Source organism: Microtus oregoni, unplaced genomic scaffold (assembly GCF_018167655.1).
Source record: "Microtus oregoni isolate MIOR12 unplaced genomic scaffold, Mior012 000004F_ref0000308, whole genome shotgun sequence".
Classification (NCBI taxonomy): Eukaryota; Metazoa; Chordata; class Mammalia; order Rodentia; family Cricetidae; genus Microtus; species Microtus oregoni.
In genome coordinates, this window is record NW_024543063.1 from 23,244,277 (window position 1) to 23,268,664 (window position 24,388).

Genomic DNA, 24,388 nt, shown 5'->3' on the forward strand with positions numbered 1-24,388 from the left:
TACCCAAGAGATGCCCTGTTATACAACAAAAGTATATGTTCAACTATGTTCATAGCAGCATTGTTTGTAATAGCCAGAACCTGGAAACAACCTAGATGCCCTTCAATGGAAGAAAGGATGAAGAAAGTATGGAATATATACATATTAGAGTAGTACTCAGCAGTAAAAAACAATGACTTCTTGAATTTTGCATGCAAATGGATGAAAATAGAAAACACAATCCTGAGTGAGGTAAGCCAGACCCAAAAAGAGGAACATAGGATGTACTCACTCATATTTGGTTTCTAGCCATAAATAAAGGACATTGAGCCTATAATTTGTGATCCTAGAGAAGCTAAATAAGAAGGTGAACCCAAAGAAAAACATATAGGCATCCTCCTGAATATTAACCTTCATCAGGCGATGTAAGGAGACAGAGACAGAGACCCACATTGGAGCACCAGACAGAAATCTCAAGGTCCAAATCAGGAGCAGAAGGAGAGAGAGCACAAGCAAGGAACTCAGGTCCACGAGGGGTGCACCCACACACTGAGACAATGGGGATGTTCTATCGGGAATTCACCAAGGCCAGCTGGCCTGGGTCTGAAAAAGCATGGGATAAAACTGGACTTGCTGAACATAGGGACAATGAGGACTACTGAGAACTCAAGAACAATGGCAATGAGTTTTTGATCCTACAGCACGTACTGGCTTTGTGAGAGCCTAGGCAGTTGGATGCTCACCTTACTAGACCTGGATGGAGGTGGGCGGTCCTTGGACTTCCCACAGGTCAGGGAACCCTGATTGCTCTTTGGGCTGATGAAGGAGGAGGATTTGATTGGGGGAGGGGGAGGGAAATGGGAGACGGTGGCAGGGAGGAGGAAGAAATCTTTAATAAAGAAAGAAAGGAAGAAAGAAAGAAAGAAAGAAAGGAAGAAAACCACAACCCATCAAAAAAAAAAAAAAGAAATCCAGAGAAGGAGCTTAAATAAATATAGATGACCTCCATTCAGAGGGAAAAGCCACAGAAGATCAGGTTGAAAGAACTCCAAAGGTCAGAACTGTAATACTCAATACACTGCATTTATGAAAATGGCAGCCCTCCTTCTTCTATTTTTTCACTTGTGATATGAAGCTCTAAAAATGATGATGAAGAAGCATAAGTCAGCAGACATCCTTTTCTTTGTAACTTCAATGCATTTATTCTATGCCTGCTGATACATGTCTTGACTGTCAGAAAAGGTGTGTCTAGTCTGTGGGTGTGTTCTGAAGTCCTGTCAATAGGGATGGGATTCCAGGTGTGAAGTATGGTGAAAACTACCACAGAGGAACTTCCAAGGCCTATAATATAGACAAACCTAAGCAGACCTTTCCTATGTCCAGGGTACAACCACCGGTTCTGTTGATGGGTGAAATCTCTTTGCATTTGTCATTCTTTATGAGTCTTTAAGAACAAACAGAATGTTGAACATTTTTGAGGAGATTACCCTGTGTCTATGTTGTTAAAGTTTAGACACCTGTGACATCCTTTCTTATTAAAGACTGTTTGCTTTCACCAGACTGCATGACTTAGCTCCCCTCCTAGCCCTGGCTTTTTGGGCCTTCCTTCTTATAAAAAGCAGCTGACCCTCACGTTACTGATAGTCTATAATACCTCACTTTGCAATGAGCCCATGCACATCCAAACATAGAAAGCACTTGCTTCATTATTTGTCACTTGCTAATGAGTACTTTACTGTGGGGCAGTTTATCTTACATTCTGTGTACAGCGACTACTCAAATCCCTACAACATCCGGTGGGGCAGATGATCATATTGTCCTGATTTCACAAGTGGAGAACCTGCCTTCAGAGTCCAGGTTGGCTGTAACAATCTGTTTCATTGCCTCTCACCAGAAGAAAATTGCAGAAATTCTCTGCTTCTCTGCTAAGTTGCAAACCAAGTACACCCGTGTTGATAATACAGGTAATTGATGACCAGTTTGGAGATATTGTTTTGCATTTAAATATAGTCAAGTTACAAATTTATAATGCTGTATTTAATTCTCCAAAGAAACTTAGCCTAGATAATTTCATGTGGTTGACTGACATTTTATTTCAAAGTGACACTTGTCAGTATGTCCTATTTAGATAATTTCTAATAAGATCCATCTATCTTCTTTTCAGCATAAATAAGACCCCGACTCTTGTTGTTCTCACTTTCCCAGCTGATCGACAGCTGTGTGGAGAAAGGATAGTGAAGGTTGCATGAGGAAGTGAAGGCACAGGTGGAAATGGATCTTGCTCTCCTGTTCTTCTCTGAATCTTCAGTGGCAGGTGCTACAGAACAGCTGATATAGTTGGTTTTCCAGAACAGCAGACACTTCCAATTTGGAAACTTACCATACCTAGCTTCGTATGATATCATGTGTTGGGGGAGAGGGGCGGCGAGCACACGCCACAGTATATATGTCTCACCTTCCACCTTGTGCAAGACAGTTTCTCTCCTGCTCCACACGGCACAGGCCAGGGCAGCTGGCCCATATAAGCTTCTAGAACTCTTCTGTCTCTGCCTCTCATACCTTGGTTGGAGCACAATGGTTATAGCTACATGTGCTACTGTGTTCAATTTTTACATAATTATAGGGACCAGAATTCATGTCTTCATGCTGGTGTGGCAAGCACTTTACCCCATCAACCATCTTTGTTAGTTGTTGAGATTTTTTAGACACCCAATTGCAAAATCTGTGGTCCCGGTCAACTTATTTTCTGTTTGTGCCTAGTGGGCTATTCTCTCTCTAACCTCTCTAACTCTAAATCGTCTCACTAGTGCTTAATAAATGCCAAGTCCATGATTCCTCTGAATAAAACATGGAGAAGAAGTCAGTTATCTCTCATCACTAACCATGAAATAATGTTGCCCCTAGGAAATATTGCTACCCGACTGCTGCCTCTCTTCATAAATACCCACCACCATCCTCTAAACAGAGCTGGACTTTCTCCCTTTGTTTTCTGTATGACAGGGACATTTCTACAGTAGACAGCATACAGAGCGAAGAAGCACATGCCACTGGGGAGCATTTTAAGCATTTTAAGTGCAAATTGAAACCATACCACAACACGTGTCTTCCTCGGGCCTCGTTTGACATCTGTTACAATGGACTCCATCCACTTTTGTAATTCACTGAGCACGTGATCTGGACACATATTTGAGAGACAATTAGTTAAGGGACGTGTTAATAAGGAATGCTTTTTTATTTCCTCTAACTCAACCACACAAAAAGGACATATCAGCAATGTTAATTCTAAAGAAGTCATAACAAAGAAGGCATGGTTGATCACACTATCTGTGATCCCAGCACTTAGGAAGCTGAAGCAGGAGGATTAAAAGTTTGAGGTCAACTTGTGCCTCATAGGGAATCCTTGTATTAACTAGAACACAAAATCATCAAGGTGATCTTGATCATTAAATGTCACCCTTAATTTAGTGAAGAAAATGTTCTTAAGTAATATAAAATACAAGAAAAGATTAAGGATAAACAATATGATAGCCCAATTCCTTTCTAGAAAAAAAGGCAGAAAGGAATATAAAGTATCTAAAAGTGTGCCATTAGACAGAAATCTAGTCCAATCTGAGATAAGAATGTTCACGAGTTAAGCATCCATATTTCAAGACTGTGATAGGAACCATAACAGTCCAATTACTATAATTAAGGACACTGCTGCAGCCAGGCACAAGCTGGGCATAAAAATGTTAAGTTGATATATATCATCCAACCACCACTGATTAGATGTATTCAGTAATTAAAAGTTACCAAGGCAAGTTCTTTGTCTGCAGCTCTATAGATAGCTCTAACTCTGCTAACCTAACACTAAAAGGCCTTCTAGTATACACCAGAGTTTTGGCTATGTATTAATTTCAAATACAACTTGCCCTCAAATAACTGTCTACCTCTTGCCTTTAAAGTAAATTTGAGCCCCTAATATTGCCCCCCACCCATCACATAATTAATCCTTTAAAATGGGTCTTTAAAGATTTTATTTTCTAATTATGTGTATGTCTGTGTGTAGGTGTGTGCATGAGTGCAGGTGCCTGTGGAAGCCACAAGAGAGCGCTGGATCCTCTGAAGCTAGAATTCTAGGCAGGCACTAGATGGCCTGAGTGGGCTCTGGAACCAAACTCACACCTCTTCCAGCACAGCAAGCAGTCTTCACCACTGAGCTGCCATTTCTCCAGCCAGTATTTATCTTTCTTAAGAACCATTATTTTAATGTTCTTTTTTGAATTTTCTCTAATAACTCATTTTATTATTCTTTATTAGCATGTTTTTAAGTTTTACGTAGTTGAATTTGATTCTCTTTATCTAGCTCCATGTATTAGAAACTCAGCCAACTACTTGTATAATACATGCACACACAATCATAGTCTTTCATTAAGAATTGATATAACTATAACTAAAAACTTTAATGAATTTCCATTGTCATCTGCTTAGAATAATGTCTAATTTCCCTAAACATTTTCCCTTTGACTTATAAATTATTTAGATTTGTTCAGTTCCTATGGTTTTGAAATTTTTCACTTGCATTTTTTTTACTGGTTTCTAATTTAATTAATTGTGCCCCAGAGTATAAACAGGTATGGTTTCAATTCTGTTTAAAAACAAAACAAAACAAAGCAAAAACCAACCTAATATCCTGTTTCGTGAACTGGCACAGCTTCACTTTGATGAATGAAATACTGTGTTTTGCAGTGTGAAGTATTCTGTCTACATCAGCAGGAACCATTTGTTTAAAGATATTGTGCTAGGAATTGGCAGCACACATACACCTCTGCATAAAGAAAAACGAGGCAAACAGATCCCAAGTTTAAGACTGAGCTCAATTATGTACAGGGAACCAATATAAAACATAGTTCAATGCTGATCACTTCGTACTGCATAGCCAGTTAGGTCGATTGACCCTGGGGAAGACTAACTTGATAATTCTCCCTCTCAGGTGTTGTTAGTTGTCTGTAATCCTGTGATTCTTTTCTTTCTTTTTTTTTTCTTTTTATTATTTTTTTCAAGTCAAGCTTTCTCTGTGTAGCCTTGGTTGTTGTGGAATTCAGAAAATGCCTGCCTCTGTGTCCCAAGTGCTGCGACTAAAGGCATGTGCCACCACTGTCACCACGCCCAGGGCCTGTTATTCTTTGTCTAGGGACTTAAGTGTGCAGTTCTGAAATCATATACACATAAATAACATTAAATTTTGTGAGGGAGTAGGGGGTACTGGGAAGGGTCTAAGGGAGAGGAGAAAATGAAGGCCAGAAATGATGATGGTGGAAATGATGTAATTATCTTTTGATTAAAACAAAAAGTATTGAGGGAATGTTTAATTTTAAAGTATCTTTCCATATTAACTACTAGTATAGAGGTATTTCAAGCAGGTCTGTGGATCTGATTAATGTCTTGTGAGCTATTAGGGACATGCACATTAAAAATCTTACCACATGGGAGCCGAAGAGATGCCTCAGCCGCTAAAACACTTGGGGTTCTTCCAGAGGACCTGAGTAATTCAGTTCCTAGCACCCATAGGGCAGCTAGCAACCATCTGTAACTCCATTTCCAAGGGATTTGATGTCCTTGTCTGACCTCTTTAGGCACCACATGCACATGGTAGACAGACATGTATATAGGTAAAACATCCATTGACAATTCATGTGTGCTGGGAAATGGAGTGCCACTATGTGTATCAGTCATACTTCAGGGCATGTCCCATACCCAGGAGTAGTAGGCCAATACAAAACAGCTTCTGTGTATATGTGTGTGTGTGCGTGCGTGCGCATGCACATGTGCACACACATGCATATGCTTTTTGTATTGGTATGCTTTTTCATATTTCTTTCTTTTCTATTGATTTGCTTTCATTATTGTTTTTTTTATTTTTTTTAGAGAGAGAATAGCATGAATTTGTGGGAGGGAGCTAGGGAGGGTCTTGGAGGAGTTGGAGGAGAAGAATATGACCAATATATATCATATATAAAAAAATTCAATAAAATGTATCAAAAAATTTAAAGCACCTAGGCAATTTTTATTATATGACTATGAGAGTTGTATATCGAATTTCTCGGAATCTGAATGACCCAGTGCCTATTAATTTAAATACTTCAGTGTAAATTTATTTCCTACAAACAAGGGCATTTCACTATCACTAAAATAAGGAAATTGATATCCAGAAATGATTTCAGTCGAGTTAAAAAAATGTTCTCAATAAACTCCTTCCAGCAAATGGATCCTGTCCAGAGTAAGACATTTGCACATCATTGTCAGCAGTCTGTAATAGTTCCTGAGTTTTCCTTATTTTTATGTCCTTGACGTTTCAGAGACTTTGTACAATTTTGTACAGTTTTCAAATTGACCTCATCTGATGCTTTATCAATATTGAAGTCAATTTTCACATCTCAGGCAATAGCATTCTTTGTAGAATAAAGCAGAAAAATGGTGTTCCAGATTTTTTTCTTGTTTCATCTTGTTCTTGCTTCGACTACTGCTAATGCCCATGAAAAAACATTTTCCCCTCTTGAAATTTCCATGAGAATTACAGCTTTAAGGCTGTGAAGGCAACACAAACAGGATTAAAGAGATAAGCATAGCTTCAGCTGGAGCTGTGTTCTGGGTTTGGTGTTTGATTTTACAGACCCACGTAAACCCAGCTCCCAGCCAGCAGGGAGAGCTGAGGATAAGCCTGCTGTGCACAGATGCCCCTCAGCCTATGAGCACATGACCAGCACTAATTTGATTCAGTAGGTTATCAAAGCCACAGAAGGAGGGCATGGAGTTGGGGGGGGGGGAGATGAGCTGGAGGCACTAGGGGGTGTTGGAGAGAGGTAATGGTGGATGGATATGATTGACATACATTGTATAAATGTCAGAAACTTTCAAATATTAAGAATGTTATGTTTAAAGTTAATTTCATGTTTAAAGATGATATTATAATATGGGGAGGGGGCTCCTTAGAGCCATAGGTGATGGTTAGTGCACTCTTATAACTGTTCAAAGTTCTGAGAATAAGGAACTGTGTGCTTAGCCATAGATAGGACAACTGTACCAACTCCCACCCCCAAGGCTCAGAAAAGATTGCAGAAGAGGGGACCAGAAAATTTGTAAGAGGTGAAGAATGGGGAGAAGAGCTACGAGATGTTGTCTTCTGGACACGACATGGGTGTTGCCCACATGAACTCACAGTTGCTGTGGTTACCAGCGTAATATTAAACCAGATTTGGTATTTTTAAAAAAAAAAAAAACAAAAACCAGCATGGGAGCAGGCCAGTTCAGGCACCCTCTCCTCTGCTGCCCAAGGACCTAGCTGGGGACATCCCCGTGGACACCTGGGAACCACTCTACAGCCAAGTTTCTTGCCAACCCTAAAATGGCTCCCTTAATTAAGATATCTACTTCCCTGCTCCCATATCTACCCTTCCTCCATCTTAACCATCCCATTCCCCCAAGCTTTTCCCAATCCTCCCCTTCTCCCTTCTCTCTCCCCATCTCCCCTTACCCCCAACCGCTACCCCATGCTCCCAACTTTTGCCTGGCGATCTTGTCTACTTCCAATATCCAGGAGGATAAATATATGTTTTTCTTTGGGTTTGCCTTCTTATTTAGCTTCTCTAGGATCATGAACTATAAACTCAATGTCCTATATTTATGGCTAGAATCCACTAATGAGTGAGTACATACCATATTCATCGTTTTGGGTCTGGGTTATCTCAGTAAAGTGTTTTCTATTTCCTCCCATTTGCATGCAAAATTCAAGATGTCATTGTTTTTTACCACTGAGTAGAACTCTAATGTGTATATGTGCCACACCTTCTTTATCCACACTGATGAATGTCTTGCATATCACCATAGAACCTTCATCTGGTAATGGATGGAGATAGAGACAGAGACCCACATTGGAGCACTGGACTGAGCTCCCAAGGTCCAGATGAAGAGCAGAAGGAGGAAGAACGTGAGTAAGGAAGTCAGGACCACGAGGGGTGCGTCCACCTACTGAGACGGTGCGACTGACCTAATGAGAGCTCACCAAGGCCAGCTAGACTGGGACTGAATTAGCATGTGATCAGACCGGACTCTTTGAATGTGGCTGACAATGAGGGCTGACTGAGAAGCCAATGATAATGGCACTAGGTTTTGATTCTACTGCATGCTCTGGCTTTTTGGTAGCCTAATCTGTTTGAATGCACACCTTCCTAGACCTGGATGGAGTGGGGAGGGCCTTGGACTTCTCACAGGGCATGGCACCCTGACTTCTCTTAGAATTGGAGAGGGAGGGGGAGGGGAAGGGGGCACAGGGAAAGGGGCGAGGGAGAGGGAAATAGGAGGAGGAGCGGAGGTGGAAATTTTTAATAAATAAATAAATAAGAAAAATGATTTTCAATAAAAAAGTGATTGAACAGTCAAAAAAAACAAGAAACAAAAAAAAAGCCAGCATGGATGTGAGAAGGGCTTCTGAGGCCCTGCCCCTAGTGGAGGAGTGATTGGCAGTTGATATCTGCTATGGGGAGAGTCACTTTGCCTTGGGAGTAACTATTTTTTTTGAAGTTGCCTATGCCCCAATGGATAGCTCCACACCAGTCAATATACTTACGGGCAGACCCAATTGTTTATAAATTAAAAAATAAAAAAAGAGAGAATGAAATTTGGAAGAAAAGATATTTAGTAGGTGTCCAAGTAGAAGTTGAAGGTTAAGGGTTGAGTGTGATCAAAATATATTGTATACATGCATGTATAATATTTTCAAAGAATTCTTTCCAAAGAATAGAATGCTATGAAACAAGACATTTAGAGACGTTGAAATGGATCTTAGCAATTGAAAACATGATAGCAGAATATTTTAAAGCCATGGACAGACATATATGAAAATAAGATCACCCAGAATACAGACCAAAAGAGAAAAAAACATGGCAGAGAAAGAGAATATATAGGAAGAAGGGTGTGAATATGATCAAAATACATTGAGTAAATTCTGAAAGAACTCATAAAAAACTACTGGATTAAATAATTAAACAAACGGACAGATAAATAAATAAAGAAGTAAACTATGTGGCATGTTCAAATAAATTTGCTTTTAATATAAATATAAATAAATAAACACAATGATTAGTGGAACATTCCAGCAGAGTCAGTACCAAAATAACAGATTTCCAGGTACAAAGACATAGAATGAAAAAATTAATTTATATATAAGACATGTAATAAAAAATAATAAAGGTGATGACTTAGCCAGGACAAAGCACCTACATTTATAAAGACATATCAAGCTAGGGCTTGACATGACCAATGGAAATGAAATAGAATAAAATTTATTCAAACAAAAGAGCATATATGTGAAAGTTTAGACAGTTAAGGACAAAGGGTTCTGCAATCTTCTAAATGCAAAAATAAGAAATTTCTACAAAAAATCATGAATCCCACTAAGTATAGACTCCTTGACCCTGACCATGGGTTAAGAAGACAATGTAAATACATCTGCCCAACTCAGAAGACAAGTTCACTGCAACTTAGAACTCTATGTTCAATTATTGGTTTCTAGAACAGACTTTTTTTCCCTGAAACTTCCCTTCCCATGCATCCTTGAGATAATGACTTCTGCCTGAGGAGGGAACTGATCCAAGAAGGGATGATCAGCTTTAGACTGGAGGAGACTCAATACGGAAGGAATGTGATGAGACTCTCTAAATTGATGTAAATGGAGACCCCAGGCAGGCATGCCTCTGACAGAAGCATTCCCAGGATTCTGAGGCAGGAAGCAGGCATGGGAGAGCCAGTCAGCTACGTGTGATCGAGGAGGCATCACCTAAATCCAGATCAAGTTACTGAGGCATATGCTTTCATCATAATAAAGAAGAAAGTATGACATCTAAACCAGGAAATCCAAGTTGAGATTTAAAACAAAACAAAACAAAAACAAAAAAAAAAACAACAAGGGAACAGTTCAGGGAGGCCCCTTGATGTCAGTGTGACACAAACCTGGAGTGAAACCAGACCAGAGAAACTCATGAAGACACCAAGAGAGAGAGCTGATAAGGGAGAAGAAAGAAGTCTTGACAAATGGGCTGGCCTTACTGACCTCATGGGAAACTTTCCTGGGAAATTCTTAGGAGGTGCAAGGAATTGGCAGTCACAGCAGGAATAATGCCATAAAAGAGAAAAAGGAGAGGAGCTAAATTTCAAGAAAAACAAGAAGCAAAGAAAAAAGAATCATTATCTTCACTCGCTAAGATGGTTAACTGCTCATAATATTTGTAGACTGGATGTGGTGGCAAAAGTTTCTCATCCTGAGGAATATGAATAGGCCCCTCATTTCTCCCTAGGATATCGAGAAGTTATTGGGCACTATTAAAATAAATAGTCTCCAAATGGGACTGAAGAGATAATGTCACAAAATTTAGAATACTGCTCAAAATGGGCTTGCGTGTACCTACTCATTAATGATCCAGGAGAATAAGTAATTCACTGTAAAAACACATTTTAAAATATCAGCCATTATGTACACAAAAATGGATGCTCTTTAAAACATCTAAAAAAAAAAAAAAACCCTTGCTACTAAAAAACCCACCTATCTTTGAATCTGGTGCTAATGCTTTCTTTAATTATAGATTCTGATTCCTGGAGGTAATTAGAGTACCCAATATTTTTTTTTTTGGATATCATTAAAACCTGCTCTAAATCACAGAGGGAAAATAGAGCCACCCATCAACATAATCACTGTCTAAATAATCCCGCTGCAGCACAGACGCCTATGCATAAACAGAAAACCACGATTTAAAAATGGGCCAAGATGCTGTAAACACAGGCATTCATTTGCAATAATTAGACCTGTAGAGAAAAATCTCCAAAACGCCTCCTTTGTGGGAAACTAATCATATAGCTTCAGTAATTTTCATCATCTTGTCAATCCTGTCTCCTGTATCCCCCTTGCCCTAACGCCCCTACAGCCCAGGAATATTTAGAAAAACAAAGCATCTTATCATTTCATTGAAAATATTCGAGAAGCTCTCTGTAAAAAGATAAAGAAGAACATAAACATGGTGTCATATTTTTCATCTCAAACTACTATATATAAACTCCCAACTCCCTCAAACACCCCATCTGTTTCAAACATCTCACAAACAACTTATAAATATTGTCTGTACTCAAATCTTTTTTGTAAAATTTGGATTTGATCCGAAAATGCCACCCATGGTACTTAGTTACTGTCACAAAAGTATCTTTAAATAGTTCATTCACAACTCTGATGGAGGAAGGTCATTGGCTAATAAAGGAACTGCCTTGGCCCATTTTATTGGTTGGAAGATAGGTGGGAGGAGTAGGCAGAACAGAACGCTGGGAGGAAGAGGAAGTGAGCTCAGTCTTGACAGCTCTTCTCTCGAGAGCAGACGCCTGAGAGAGACGCCATGCCCCGCTCCCAGGATGAAGCTCCGACCCAGGATGGACATAGGCTAGAATCTTCCTGGAAAGCGCACCTTGGGGTGCCATACACAGATGATTAGAAATGGGCTAAATTAATATGTGAGAATTAGCCTAGAAGAGAACGGGCCAAGCAATGTTTAAATGAATACAGTTTGTGTGTTGTTATTTCGGGCATAAGCTAGCCGTGCGGGCGGCTGGGGTGCTGGGGACGCAGCCCCGCCGCCCTTATTACTACACTACTCTTTTTCCTATTTGCAATTTATGTGTTAATAAATAGGTGTTTCCTCTGTTTGTTTCTTCTAAGAAACCTATGTGATGGATTTGACTATTTGAATCCATGTGATGTCTTTAAAATGTATCTTCAGCCCTCATTTTCCTCTGAGCCTGCAGTGAGATACTTTGCCCAAGCAATTCAGATTGCATTTTCATATCTAGCCCCTTGTAATATCGATTGTCCCTTGGATCAGGGACTTATCATCTTGGTTCTTCTTTATAAAAATTCCCACCTCTTTTCCACCCAATGGTTTTGGCAACCACTGCTGATCTTCATCTCTATCCATTGCCCCAGTAGAGAGAACAAAATGATGGCAACCTAATTCTGTTATAGTCTAGTCTAATTCTACATAGACTAGCTAAAATTTTATAATCAGGACATTTCCTCATGATGGTTGTCCCAAAGATAGTTAACATAGAGCAGCACAAATATTTGACTCTTAATTTTAATTCTTTAGTTTTCAGCTTTAAGTTTTCCCCCCAAAGACTGTTTAGGAAGTGCTATGCTTTAACAGTGTGACAAACTTCTGTGTACTTCAGCATGGTTGCTGTGTTTCAAGCTCCTGCAGTTACCTTTATTTCTGACTCTACATTGTTCCATATTTTGCTGGACATACCTGCTCCCGACTGTCTTGATACACACTCAGAGTTGTTAATGGTATCTGACATGAAGAAATGTTCCTGGATCATCTTGCTTGATTCTTTTCCAGAACCAATCATTTCTCCAAACTGCTCTCACTTCAGAAGGAAATAATGTTTGCTGAACAAAAGTCTACCAGCACTTATTACTAGTGACTCATGTTTACTCTTCTGTTTTTTAGTGGACAAATCTAAAACAATTCCTGAAAATATAGCGAAAAACAAAGCCTGACTTCATTCATACTCCTTCCCATTCCTCTGTAGTATAAACTGCTATTAACTTGCTTTGTTGATCCTAGAATACTTCCCATTTGCTTTGAACATTGTTCCAGATTGTTTTCTGTTCCTGTTGCATGGCCCAAAAACAAACTGGGGAAGAAAGGGGTTTGTTTAGTTTTATATGTTACAATCCACCATCAAGGAGAGGCAAAGAAGGAACTGAAGGCAAGAGCTCAAAGCAGCAACCGTGAAGGAATCCCGCTTACTGTCAGGTTCCTCAAGGAGGAACTTCTTATCTCCATTTCTTATATAATCCAGGACCACTTTCTCAGGATATTAAGATAAGTCCTTCTACATCAATCATCAAATAAGAAAATGCTCCCATAGACATGAGCACAGGCCAATCTGAATGGAAGCAATTTTCCATTGAGGTTCCTCTTCTCAGTTGACTCCTAGTTGATATCAAATTGGCAAAAACTAATGAGCACAAATATCCTAGTTCCTAATGGCATTAATATAATTACTTGCCTTATCCTATATTTATGTTTTAAATTATATTCAGGGTAAGTTTATGTAGAAAAAATGCAGTTTCTGAATTTATAGAAATTCAAGATAAGGGACAGAAATTTCCCACAGAGAAGACACTTTCTGGTGTCAGTGCTGTGAAAATCTGAAGAACAGAGTCATAAGTCACCTCAAAGAGTTAGGCCTATTTATACAGATTCCCAGCTAGATAGTTAAGATGATTGTTACAAGACCTGAGAAAGAAGCAACATGATCATAGACAAAAGTTCTGAACTAGGTGTAGCAATACAACGTGATAACCAAAAAGAAAAAAAAGCTGATACTCATATTTATTTGTAATATAACTTATAGGATGTTATCATTGGAGAATCAAAAGGTGGCTGGAGATAAAGAAGCCAAGGAAGTGGGAATCTAGAGTGTTGGCTGGTTTTACATGAACATCTTCAAAATAGGCTGTTACCAATTCAAAGACTCTATGGGATTGTGGAAATGAATCATCACACTTCTCATTGGTGACTATTAAAGTCCATCAAGCATGCCTTTCCAGGCCAAGTCCCACACTGTGCCATTGAGTAAATCCAGCATTCTTGGGAGTGATTGACTCAAAAAGCAAATATGAAATTCAAGAGTGGCATTAGCTGGTCTCCCTTATCCTCTTTACAGTGATTAAATCAGACTCCTTGGCACATCCAGAAACTCACATAGTTGGAACCTGCTCCTACTTAGAACTTTAACTTGGTTCCAGTTTTCACAGTTGCCAAAATGTTAAATTAATCACTCTCCTATATGATTCTGTGTATTTATTCTATTATAATTAATTCCTAGAAATGGTGGGTCAAAAGTGATACATTTTAAATTCATAATAGCTAAATTGGTACATTTAATCTAGAATGTAATAGTTACGGCCAAAATATCACCAGAAGGGCTAATCAGTTTAATTTTGGTTTTTGTCAGCAAAGTTCTTGCTGAATTATAAAGAAAAATAATTAGCACAGAAAGTACTGTAAAAGAAAGTTCATTAGCACAAACAGATGAGCCATGTTTTAAGAACCCTACACAAATGTATTGTTTTTCTTAATTTTAATTTTCAGCAAGTGCTATATTTTTCCAGTATTTTCTTTAATACTTTGATTTTGGAGGCTTAAGCTAGCTTTAATGGATCTATTAAATGGCTAGTTTGTATCATCAGAATATCCGGGTCAGTAAGAGGCACGCAAACTTTTCCTTCCCTATCTCCCTTCCTTGGTTTTGTGAGGCAAAGAGGAGAAAACAAAACAAACAGACAAATGAAAAAACACCAGGCAAAACTTGTCTGACTCAAAACAGCTAACTCATGTATAGAAAAGAACAAAAGTAAACCCAGTTGCTTTACTGAACTCTTTTATTTAAACTATATTACCACTTTCTGTCATTGCTGTTTAATCATAGTCTGTGTTATTTGATTTTAATTTATTACCTCACTTTCTATACTAGAAAGAAATCCAGAAGAAAATTTAACTGAGGGACAAATAATCAATGACACTCAACATCAAGTTGGCTTTCAACATAATCACTGGAGATGGTATTTCCATGGATGATCCAGTCCTCTAGCCCATGTGCCAGGGTGATGGTATGTTCTTGTTTCCACAGTTAATTGACATGTTATCTTCTTTCAGACTGACATTGGCAGAAAACCGATCACACAAGTAAGAACACTGCCATGACTGATCAGGCATATTGACTACAACATGGAATTTCTGTGGTTAACGTCATAACTGGTCCCCAGGAGACACTGGTAATTGGTGTTTTGACTGAGTGGAGTCAACTCTACATACTACCCCAATGTTTTGTTTTGTTTTTAATTACCTAGTAATTTCATTCCTTTTCTTGTGGTCTCATGAGCTTCTTCCTTCTCTCTTGGCTGGTGTCTCATCTGATGATGTTTCCTCTAAGTAGACTTCTTGGCTGTTATATAAGTGATTCGGCAGGAAAACCCACAGTTCGCCCTCCCAGTTCTCATGACTGTTACTTCTGGCCTGTACTTGTGTTTTTATTTATGCAAAATTTGAACCAGATGTTATATTATAAGAGAACCAATTTTTCTCAAGGAACCATTCACTTGGGCAGATGCAGACCCTAGCAGTTTCTGTAAATTTCTTACATTCTTTCCTTATGTACTTTCCCCTTTGTTTTAAGTAGTAAATTCTAGATGATTCACTTGAAAGATATATTACTGCAAATATGTGATATCATCTAATTCTCATGAATGCTAGTGGAGATTGCATATTTTCACAACTATAATTTCAATTTAAAGCAAAATCTAGAAACAGCATATTTTGGATTTTGTTTCAAATCTATTGCTTAATGTAGTCCAGTCTAGCCTTAAAATTACAATCCTCTTGTCTTCACCTAAGATCCTCTTGTCTCCACCTAAGGATGTCTGTAGATAATATGTTGTAGTTGTCATGTAGATTTTAAAATTGAGGTAGAAGAGAGATTCTTTATTAAAACTATGTAGTGCCTCTCAATAAAGTTATTATATGTTGTTTAAGATGCAATTAGATGATACCTTTTATTTCTGCCTCAAATGCTCTTAAACTGTATAAAATACATTTAAACAAAGAAATGCAATTTGAAAATACTTATTTGACATTTGCATTTCTTTCTTGGATTGGGTGGCAAGAATCGTGCTCAGAGATAGCTTGAGGGTGTCAGTTCTTGCCTTTCAACACGTGCATTCTATAGATTCACGCCATTAGGCTTGGAAGCAAGCACCTTTACCTGCGAAGCAATTCACCAGCCCAGCTTTTTATAAGTTTAGATGAATACTTTATGGGGAAATAAAGATTTTTAACATAATTAAATTCATTATTATTCTAAAAATAGCTTTCTAAATCAGTCAGGAAGTCCTTAGGCTACAAAACATCACTCAAAACTATTGGAGATATGTTTTAAATACTCAGAAAGCTTGCTCCTCTGCTCCTCCTTTTAGCCCCAGGCTGCAATCTTCTTGCTGTATTCTCCTCATTCCCACTCATAGGACTCATAAATGAATCACTCTCTAAAGATCTCGCTGTCTAATGCCATAGGAGTAATGATTTTAACAAAGCATCTGGGAGAACATAATCACATGTTGTATGACAATTCGCCTCTCCTATCCCCAGACCACCTCAAGTATGTAGAATCCAACTGTCCATGTCTCTTGTGCATAGAAAGCCCATCATTGATGTTGGTTCTGAATGAGGGGATGATAGAAATTGCGAGTTCTTGATTTATGATTTTATACTGGAGAACCAAACATGGTTTCTCTATTATCTGGAGCTACACGCAAAATGTATTCTCAGACATTTTAGTTACATAAGCAAAAGGTTTGCAGGAAGAGGAAAACTAGGCAAAAGGATTTGTTGGGGTTTTTTATATGAACATTAAATGTATATATATACAAAATCATCTAGGTAATTCACTCTAGCTCCAATGAAAGCAACCCCACAATATCTTATGCTTGGTTATTCATAGCAGTTGTTAGTATACTCCTATAAACCCTAGAAGCAGTCGAATGCCTAGCAACAATTCAATGGATAAACAATGTTATATCCAAACGATTGAATATCAGTGAGTAACAAGAAGAGTGGGTTAGTGATGCATATGACAACTTGATTCTATCTTCAAATTGTTATGTTACATGGAAAAGATATGGACACATAAATGGACTGTTGGGTCCAAGTGTGCAGTTGCTCAGGAGAAATAAGTTCTAAAGTTTTACAGTGCCGTTGGGTGATTACCACTGACAACAATAAACTGCATATCTCAGGGTAACAAAAAAGATTTGTATGTATTATTACCATACGAATTAAAACTACTTAAAGGGAAAGTTAATTTTAGACTTTCAGCTTTGTCATTTCTAGAAAATACAAATCAGTCCTTAGAAACAGATTTAAGCAAGGCAGTGGCGGCAGATGCCTTTAATCTCAGCAGTCGGGAAGCAGAGGCAGACGAATCTCTGTGAGTTTGAGGCCAGGCTGGTCTACAGAGCTACTTCAAGGACAACCAGGGTTGTCACACAGAGAAACCCTAACATGAAAAACCAAACAAAACCAAATAAAGAAACAAATGCACAGTAGACCAATCTCTGTAGGGAAACATGAGGTAAAAAATGATAGATTTAAATAGGAGCCAAGGGAATCATTTTAGGGTGCTGGGTGTATTTTTTAGCTTGTAGTGATGTTTTATAGTAATATAAAGTGTATAAATATAAAAAATATAAAGTATAGTAGTAATAAAATATAACTTTCATATGTAGTTTATTGTGCAAAAGATTATACTTCAATAAAGTCGTTAAAAAAGGAAAGAAAAGAAAACCTACATCTCGCATTCATCAAAAGAGAATTTTAAGAGCTTGGAGAGATGGCTGAGCAGTTAAGAGTGCTTGCTCCTCCTCCAGGGAACACCAGTTCAGTTCTCGGCATCCAAAGAAGAAGTCTGATGCCGTTTTGGATTCTATAGGCTCCTGTATTCAAGTACACACACACACACACACACACACACACACACACACACACACACACACCATATACACGGATAAAATTAAAATACATCTTTTTAAGAGAGAGAATTGTGACACCTAACCTGTCCTAATGAGAATTCAGTGGCTGAAGCCCCTGGCACAGGGGTTAGAATATACTAGACACCAAATTCACCCATGCCCCTTCATGTGATCACTTATAATAATCAGCACTTCCACATTGCTTATCATAAGCAAATGCCATCTTAATTTATTTAGGTCTCTTTTTAAAACTTTGAGGAGTTGTGTTTAATCAAACATTTTAAAAATAAGTAGGGAGGCCGGGCGGTGGTGGCGCATGCCTTAAATCCCAGCACTCAGGAGGCAGAGGCAAGCGGATCTCTGTGTGTTCGAGACCAGCCTGGTCTACAGAGCTAGTTCCAGGACAGGCTCCAAAACCACAGAGAAACCCTGTCTCGAAAAACCAAAAAAAAATTAATAAATAAGTGGGGAAAAGCCAAATAAATACCCTCTTCTCTAGGTTAAGATACTGGGCAGAAAGAAGCAAAGGCATTGAAGTTACCCAAATGGTGACTCAAAGGACTGACATTTCTGTATAAGCATTGTGTCTGGGGAAAATAACCCAACCCATGACCATATGGAAGGAGAGACTTTAGGAATTCAGAAAAGGCAGCCTGGGTTCTGTGCCTGGCAGTTAGAGATGTCCTTAGAAAAGAACAGGATGTTTGCTGAGCTTTGAAGGAGAGAAAGCTTTGAAACAGAGGGAAGTTGCAAGTGTTTTTCAGACAAGGATGACTGTCAAGCACAGCAAAGCCAGAGAAGGTATTTCTCCAGTCTTTGGTGAGATTTCATAAAAGGGTGAGTTAAACCAAAATCCACTGACACTTTGTCTAATAAATATTGCAGGCAGAATATAAATATCTGGTCACTGGGAGGAGAGGGTGAGGGAGCTGTCTCTCTGGCAGGCACCCATCGACAGGAAGTCCTTGTGGACCTAGAGCTGACTACTTAATGATTAATGAGGCAGTTCTTTCATGCAGTGTATCATACAACAGGGGAAACTGTTGGGGCTTGGCAGCTTGCTCTGATAGTAAAAGGAAATACTGTTTTTACATGTGTCCGTGGCCAATGCTAAAACATGAATACAGGCCCCAGGATTACTAATTACTAATAACAAATGCATTTGCTCTCGTGATTTTTTTTCATGGTGGTAAAGGTGTCATAATCAGGCATCCAGGAGACAAGATCAATACTACTTAAACTCACATATGGAGACAAGAATTTTTTTCCTAAGAATGAAACAAAGAGAGGGTATCCGGAGCTTGGAGATTCATATGGGGATATGATATGAAGTCCAAGATACATCACACACAGATACAGGAAGCTTACGAAGCAACAGCGACAATTCCTAGCTAGCAAGAATGGAAATAGGAGGGCAGGTTTGTGAAGAAAGTCACCCTGAATCTCCCCTGATGCAAAGACAAAAGCAAAGTGGGCCTGTAAGGGACAGGACATTGATGGGCCTATTGCAAGAACCATCCTACAGTAATGTGGGAGAGCAATGCCCTGCATCACTTATGCAATTTCACCACTGCAGCTGTAGGAAATTGGGAAGCACAGTCATGGGATAAATTCATTCTTCGTGTATAACTGAACATGAGAGAAAAGATCTGCTTGCATAAAATGAGGACTGCCTTGCACAGTCCCCTAAAATAATCCTAGGGAACAATTAAGTTATTGAAATACATTCAATGACCAAAAAAATTCCCTGCTCCAATTTTAAAAGTGCAGAAGCAGGGGAAGATGAACACTACAAGACACCCACCAAAAAAGATCAGGGACCTGGGTTCAAGAAGTAACGAGCAAAGTGAACAAAGATGAAAATGAAGGGAAAGATGATATTTGTGGAAATAGCACAATGATAGTCAAATAATTAGCATTACTAAGGAAAACTCAAATAATAACAAAAAGTATAGTATAGGAATAAAAGCAACTCTGTCTCTATTAATCTTCAAAAATGAAAAAGGTTGAGGAAATTAAGGCTAAATGTTTGATAACTAATCTAGCCCTATGAGCTAAGAAACGTAAGGACTATAAGTAACAATAAAATATTAAAAGTTAATACTCAATAGCTGGGTAATAATGGTCAGCCACTATTATAAATCCTCATAACGTTTCTATGAAATGTGTATTATTGTCCTCATTATCCATCATCCATCTATGTGTCTGTCACCTACCAACTACCCACACTTAGAATCTAAGAAAGTACTAATCTTACTGCCTGATAATACAGAGATAAGATAACTGAAAGAAATGGGGATGAAAAGGAAAAAAAATGTTCATGTTCTCATCTTCTGTACTGAGAAGACTGGTACAACAACAACTTAATTAAAATGGCTGTATCTGAACTAAAGGCATAAAAATAATCACTAAGGTAAAATATAATTCAATGGCATGTGTAAGCTGAGAGAGATGGAGATTAGAAATATAATTATTTGAATCACCAATTATAATAAAAGTTGAATTAAAACTATGAAATTAAAAAGATTAAATAATCTAGGAAAACCACTGCATATTCAACAATAAAATGATTGTAGACATATACTCAATACTGTATCATTTTTCAAGAAGCACACTGACAGAAAATTAGAACAAAATGATGAAAGTACCTAAAACAACTCCTGGAAATGAAATGGAGAAGGCAGTTTTCAGTTCAGAGAAGATTACATTTAGGAAAAAAAGGAATTAATTCGTTGAAGATGATACTCCATATTATGAATTTAATTATCCTGATTATATGCCTCTCAAATAATATATAGGCAACATTAGAAAGCAAAGATACTAGGAAATGCAAAAAGCAATTAGACTTATAATCCATCCCTATTATTGCTTATAAATTGTCAGTGAGGAAAGGTGAGGGCACAGAAGATGCAAACATACATCAAGCTAATTGTATATATAGCACACAAAAATGCAATGTTTCAAAGAGATTTGAAACATGTCAAATATACTAATCACAAAGAAAGTGACTAGTAGAAGTTATATTAACAATAAATAGCCTAAAGAAAAGAAAGTGTTAATCCCAGGAAATAATGAGCTAAAATAACATCATAGGACTCCTTCCAAATTTAGTAAACCAATATTTCTTATTCCAGTTAAATTATTCCAGAGCAGGAGTCTTCAATTTGTTCTGTAATGTCCAGACACCACATACCTTTGACTTCACAGGCTGTCTGGTTTCTGCTCAATCTCTTCAACTCCATCTGTAGAATGCAAATGGCTGAAATGAGTAACTGAATAGTCGTGCTTAGCTCTATTCTATAAAATTTTATTTAAAAAATCAGATCGACAACACTAGATTGCAAGGCATGCTTTAGAACACAGTTGCTAATTGTACTTTTTCAAAATAGTAAAAATATTGATAATAACATTCCCTATAGTATAATCATAATATTAGCCTTTACAAATAGCCATGCAAAATTATTCAGCAAAATATCAGCAGGTAAAATTCAACAGTGCACTGAGGGAATAATGCAAAATACTCTGGTGGACTTTATTCAGCAATGTAAATAAGGTTAGTTGTTCTAGTATTTCAAAAATAAAATTTCCAATATCTATTGTTCATGAGAAAAACAACAGCTTTAAGAAGCAATTTCTTACTAAGATAAGTCTTTTCTAATCTAAAGGCCAGAACCATGCTCAATGAGAAGGTAGAAGATTTCCCTTTGAACAGTAATATGGCAGCTGGGCATGGTGGCTCACACCTTTAGTCCCAGCACTCAGGAAGAAGAGGCAGTCTGACCTCTGTGAGTTTAAGTTCCAGCCTGGTCTATATAGTGAGTTTCAGGACAGGTTGAACTACATAGTAAAATATTGTCTAAATTACTGGCAATGAGAAAAGGAAAGAAGTATAAAAACTACAGAGGTTTGAGAAGAAATCATTATTGATAGTTTCTATCATTTACCTAAAAATCTTGAGACTCACTACAAATAAGGAAATGAATCAGAAAAGTGGCTTAGTATCTTCCACAAATGTATCTATGTTTTTGTGTCCAAATTATGCATGTGCCTAAACATATAACAATTAGTATAATAAAAAACACATTTTAAAACCAAAAACTAATAAATCACTCATGCCAAAAGTTATTCAAAAGCAAACATACACAAAGAATAAAGATGCAGAGAGGGAAATCAGAGAAATATCACCTTTCACGATAGCCACAAATAGCATTAACTATCTTGGGGTAACTCTAACCAAGGAAGTGAAAGATCTATTTGACAAGAACTTTAAGTCTTTGAAGAAAGAAACTGAAGAGGATACCAGAAAATGGAAGGATCTCCCATGCTCTTGGATTAGGAATATCAACATAGTAAAAGTGGCAATTCTACCAAAAGCAAACTATAGATTCCATGCAATCCCTATCAAAATCCCAAAAATTTTTTCACAGACCTTGAGAGAACAACAATCAACTTTATATGGAAAAAAAGCCCAGGATAGCCAAAAACAATCCTATACAATAAAAATACTTCTGGAGGCATTACCATCCCTGACTTGAAACTTTATTACAGAGCTACAGTAATGAAAACAGCTTGGTATTGGCACAAAAACAGAGATGTTGACCAATGGAATTGAATAGAAGACCTGGATTTTAACCCATAAACCTATGAACACCTGATTTTTGACAAAGGAGCTAAAATTATACAATGGAAGAAAGAAAGCACCTTTAACAAATGGTGCTGGAACAACTGGATGTCAACCTGTAGAAGAATGAAAATAAATCCATATCTATCACCATGCACAAAACTCAAGTCCAAATAGATTAAAGACTTTATATTAATCTGAACACACTGAACCTGATAGAAGAGAAAGTGGGAAGTAGTCTACAACACATGGGCACAGGAAACTACTTCATATGTAGAATCCCAGTAACACAGACAATAAGAGCAACAATGAATAAATGGGACCTCCTGAAACTGAGAATCTTCTGTAAAGCAAAGGGCACTGTCACTAAGACAAAAAGGCAACCTACTGATTGGGAGAAGATCTTCACCAACCCCACATCAGACAAAGGTCTGATCTCCAAAATATATAAAGAACTCAAGAAACTAGACATTAAAACTCTAATTAACCCAATTAAAAAATGGGGTAGTGAACTGAACAGAGAATTCTCAACAGAAGAAGTTCAAATGGTCAAAAGACACCTAAGGTCATGCTCATCCTCCTTAGCGATCAGGAAAATGCAAAACAATACAACTTTGAGATATCATCTTACACCTGTCAGAATAGCTAAAATCAAAAACATCAATGATAGCCTATGCTGGAGAAGATGTGGAGTAAGGAGAACACTCATCCATTGTTGGTGGGAATGCAAACTTGTGCAACCACTTTGGAAATCAGTGTGGTGGTTTCTCAGGATACTGGGAGTCAACCTACCTCATGACTCAGCAATTGCACTCTTGGGAATATACCCAAGAGATGACCAATCATACTACAAAAGCATTTGTTCAACTATGTTCATAGCATCACTATTTGTAATAGCCAGAACCTGGAAACAACCTAAGTGCCCCTCAATGGAAAAATGGATAAAGAAGGTGTGGCACATATACACTTAGAGTTTTACTCAGCAGTAAAAAACAATGACATCTTGAATTTTGCATGCAAATGGATGGAAATAGAAAACACTATCCTGAGTGAGATAACCCAGACCCAAAAAGATGAATATGGTATGTACTCACTCATAAGTGGATTCTAGCCATAAATAAAGAATATTGAGCCTATAATTTGTGATCTTAGAGAAACTAAATAAGAAGGTGAACTCAAAGAAAAACATATAGTTATCCTCCTGGATATTGGAAGTAGACAAGATGGCTGGGCAAAAGTTGGGAGCACAGGGGTGGGGGTGGGGTGGGGTTGAGGGAAGATGGGGAGAGAGAAGGGAGAAGGGGAGGATTGGGGAGAGCTTGGGAGAATGGGATGGTTGGGATGGAGGAAGGGTAGATATGGGAGCAGGGAAGTAGATATCTTAATTAAGGGAGCCATTTTAGGGTTGGCAAGACATTTGACTCTAGAGGGGTTCCCAGGTGTCCAAGGAGATGTCCCTAGCTTGTACCTTGGGCAGCAGAGGAGAGGGTGCCTGAACTGGCCTTATCCTGTAGCCACACTGATGAATATCTTGCATATCACCATAGAACTTCATCTGGCAATGGATGAAGATAGAGACAGAGGCCCACATTGAAGCACTGGATTGAGCTCCCAAGGTCCAAATAATGAGCAGAAGGAGGGAAAACATGAGCAAGGAAGTCAGGACCGTGAGGGGTGCATCTAGCCACTGAGACAGTGACTGATCTAATGGGAGATCACCAAGGCCAGCTGGACTGGGACTGATGGAGCATGGGATCAAACCAGATGCTCTGAATGTGGCTGACAATGAGGGCTGACTGGGAAGCCAAGGACAATGGCACTGAATTTTGATTCTACTGCATGGACTGGCCTTGTGGGAGTCTAGTCTGTTTGAATGCACACCTTCCTAGACCTGGATGGAGATGGGAGGACCCTGGACTTCCCACAAGTCAGGGAACCCTGACTGCTCTTAGGACAGGAGAGGGAGGTGAGGGGGAGGGGACAGTGGAAGGAAAATTGGAGGAGGGGAGGAGGTAGAAATTTTTAATAAATAAATTTTAAAAAAAGCAAACAAGCTCCCAAATTAGAGACCAAACTCCATCATGGAGAGGGGTTCTGGGCATAAAATACCACCCATAGTCATAGAGCAAATAACAGTTGTTAGCTGTCGAGTGAGGGACAGATAGTTTTCTTTAAGAGTG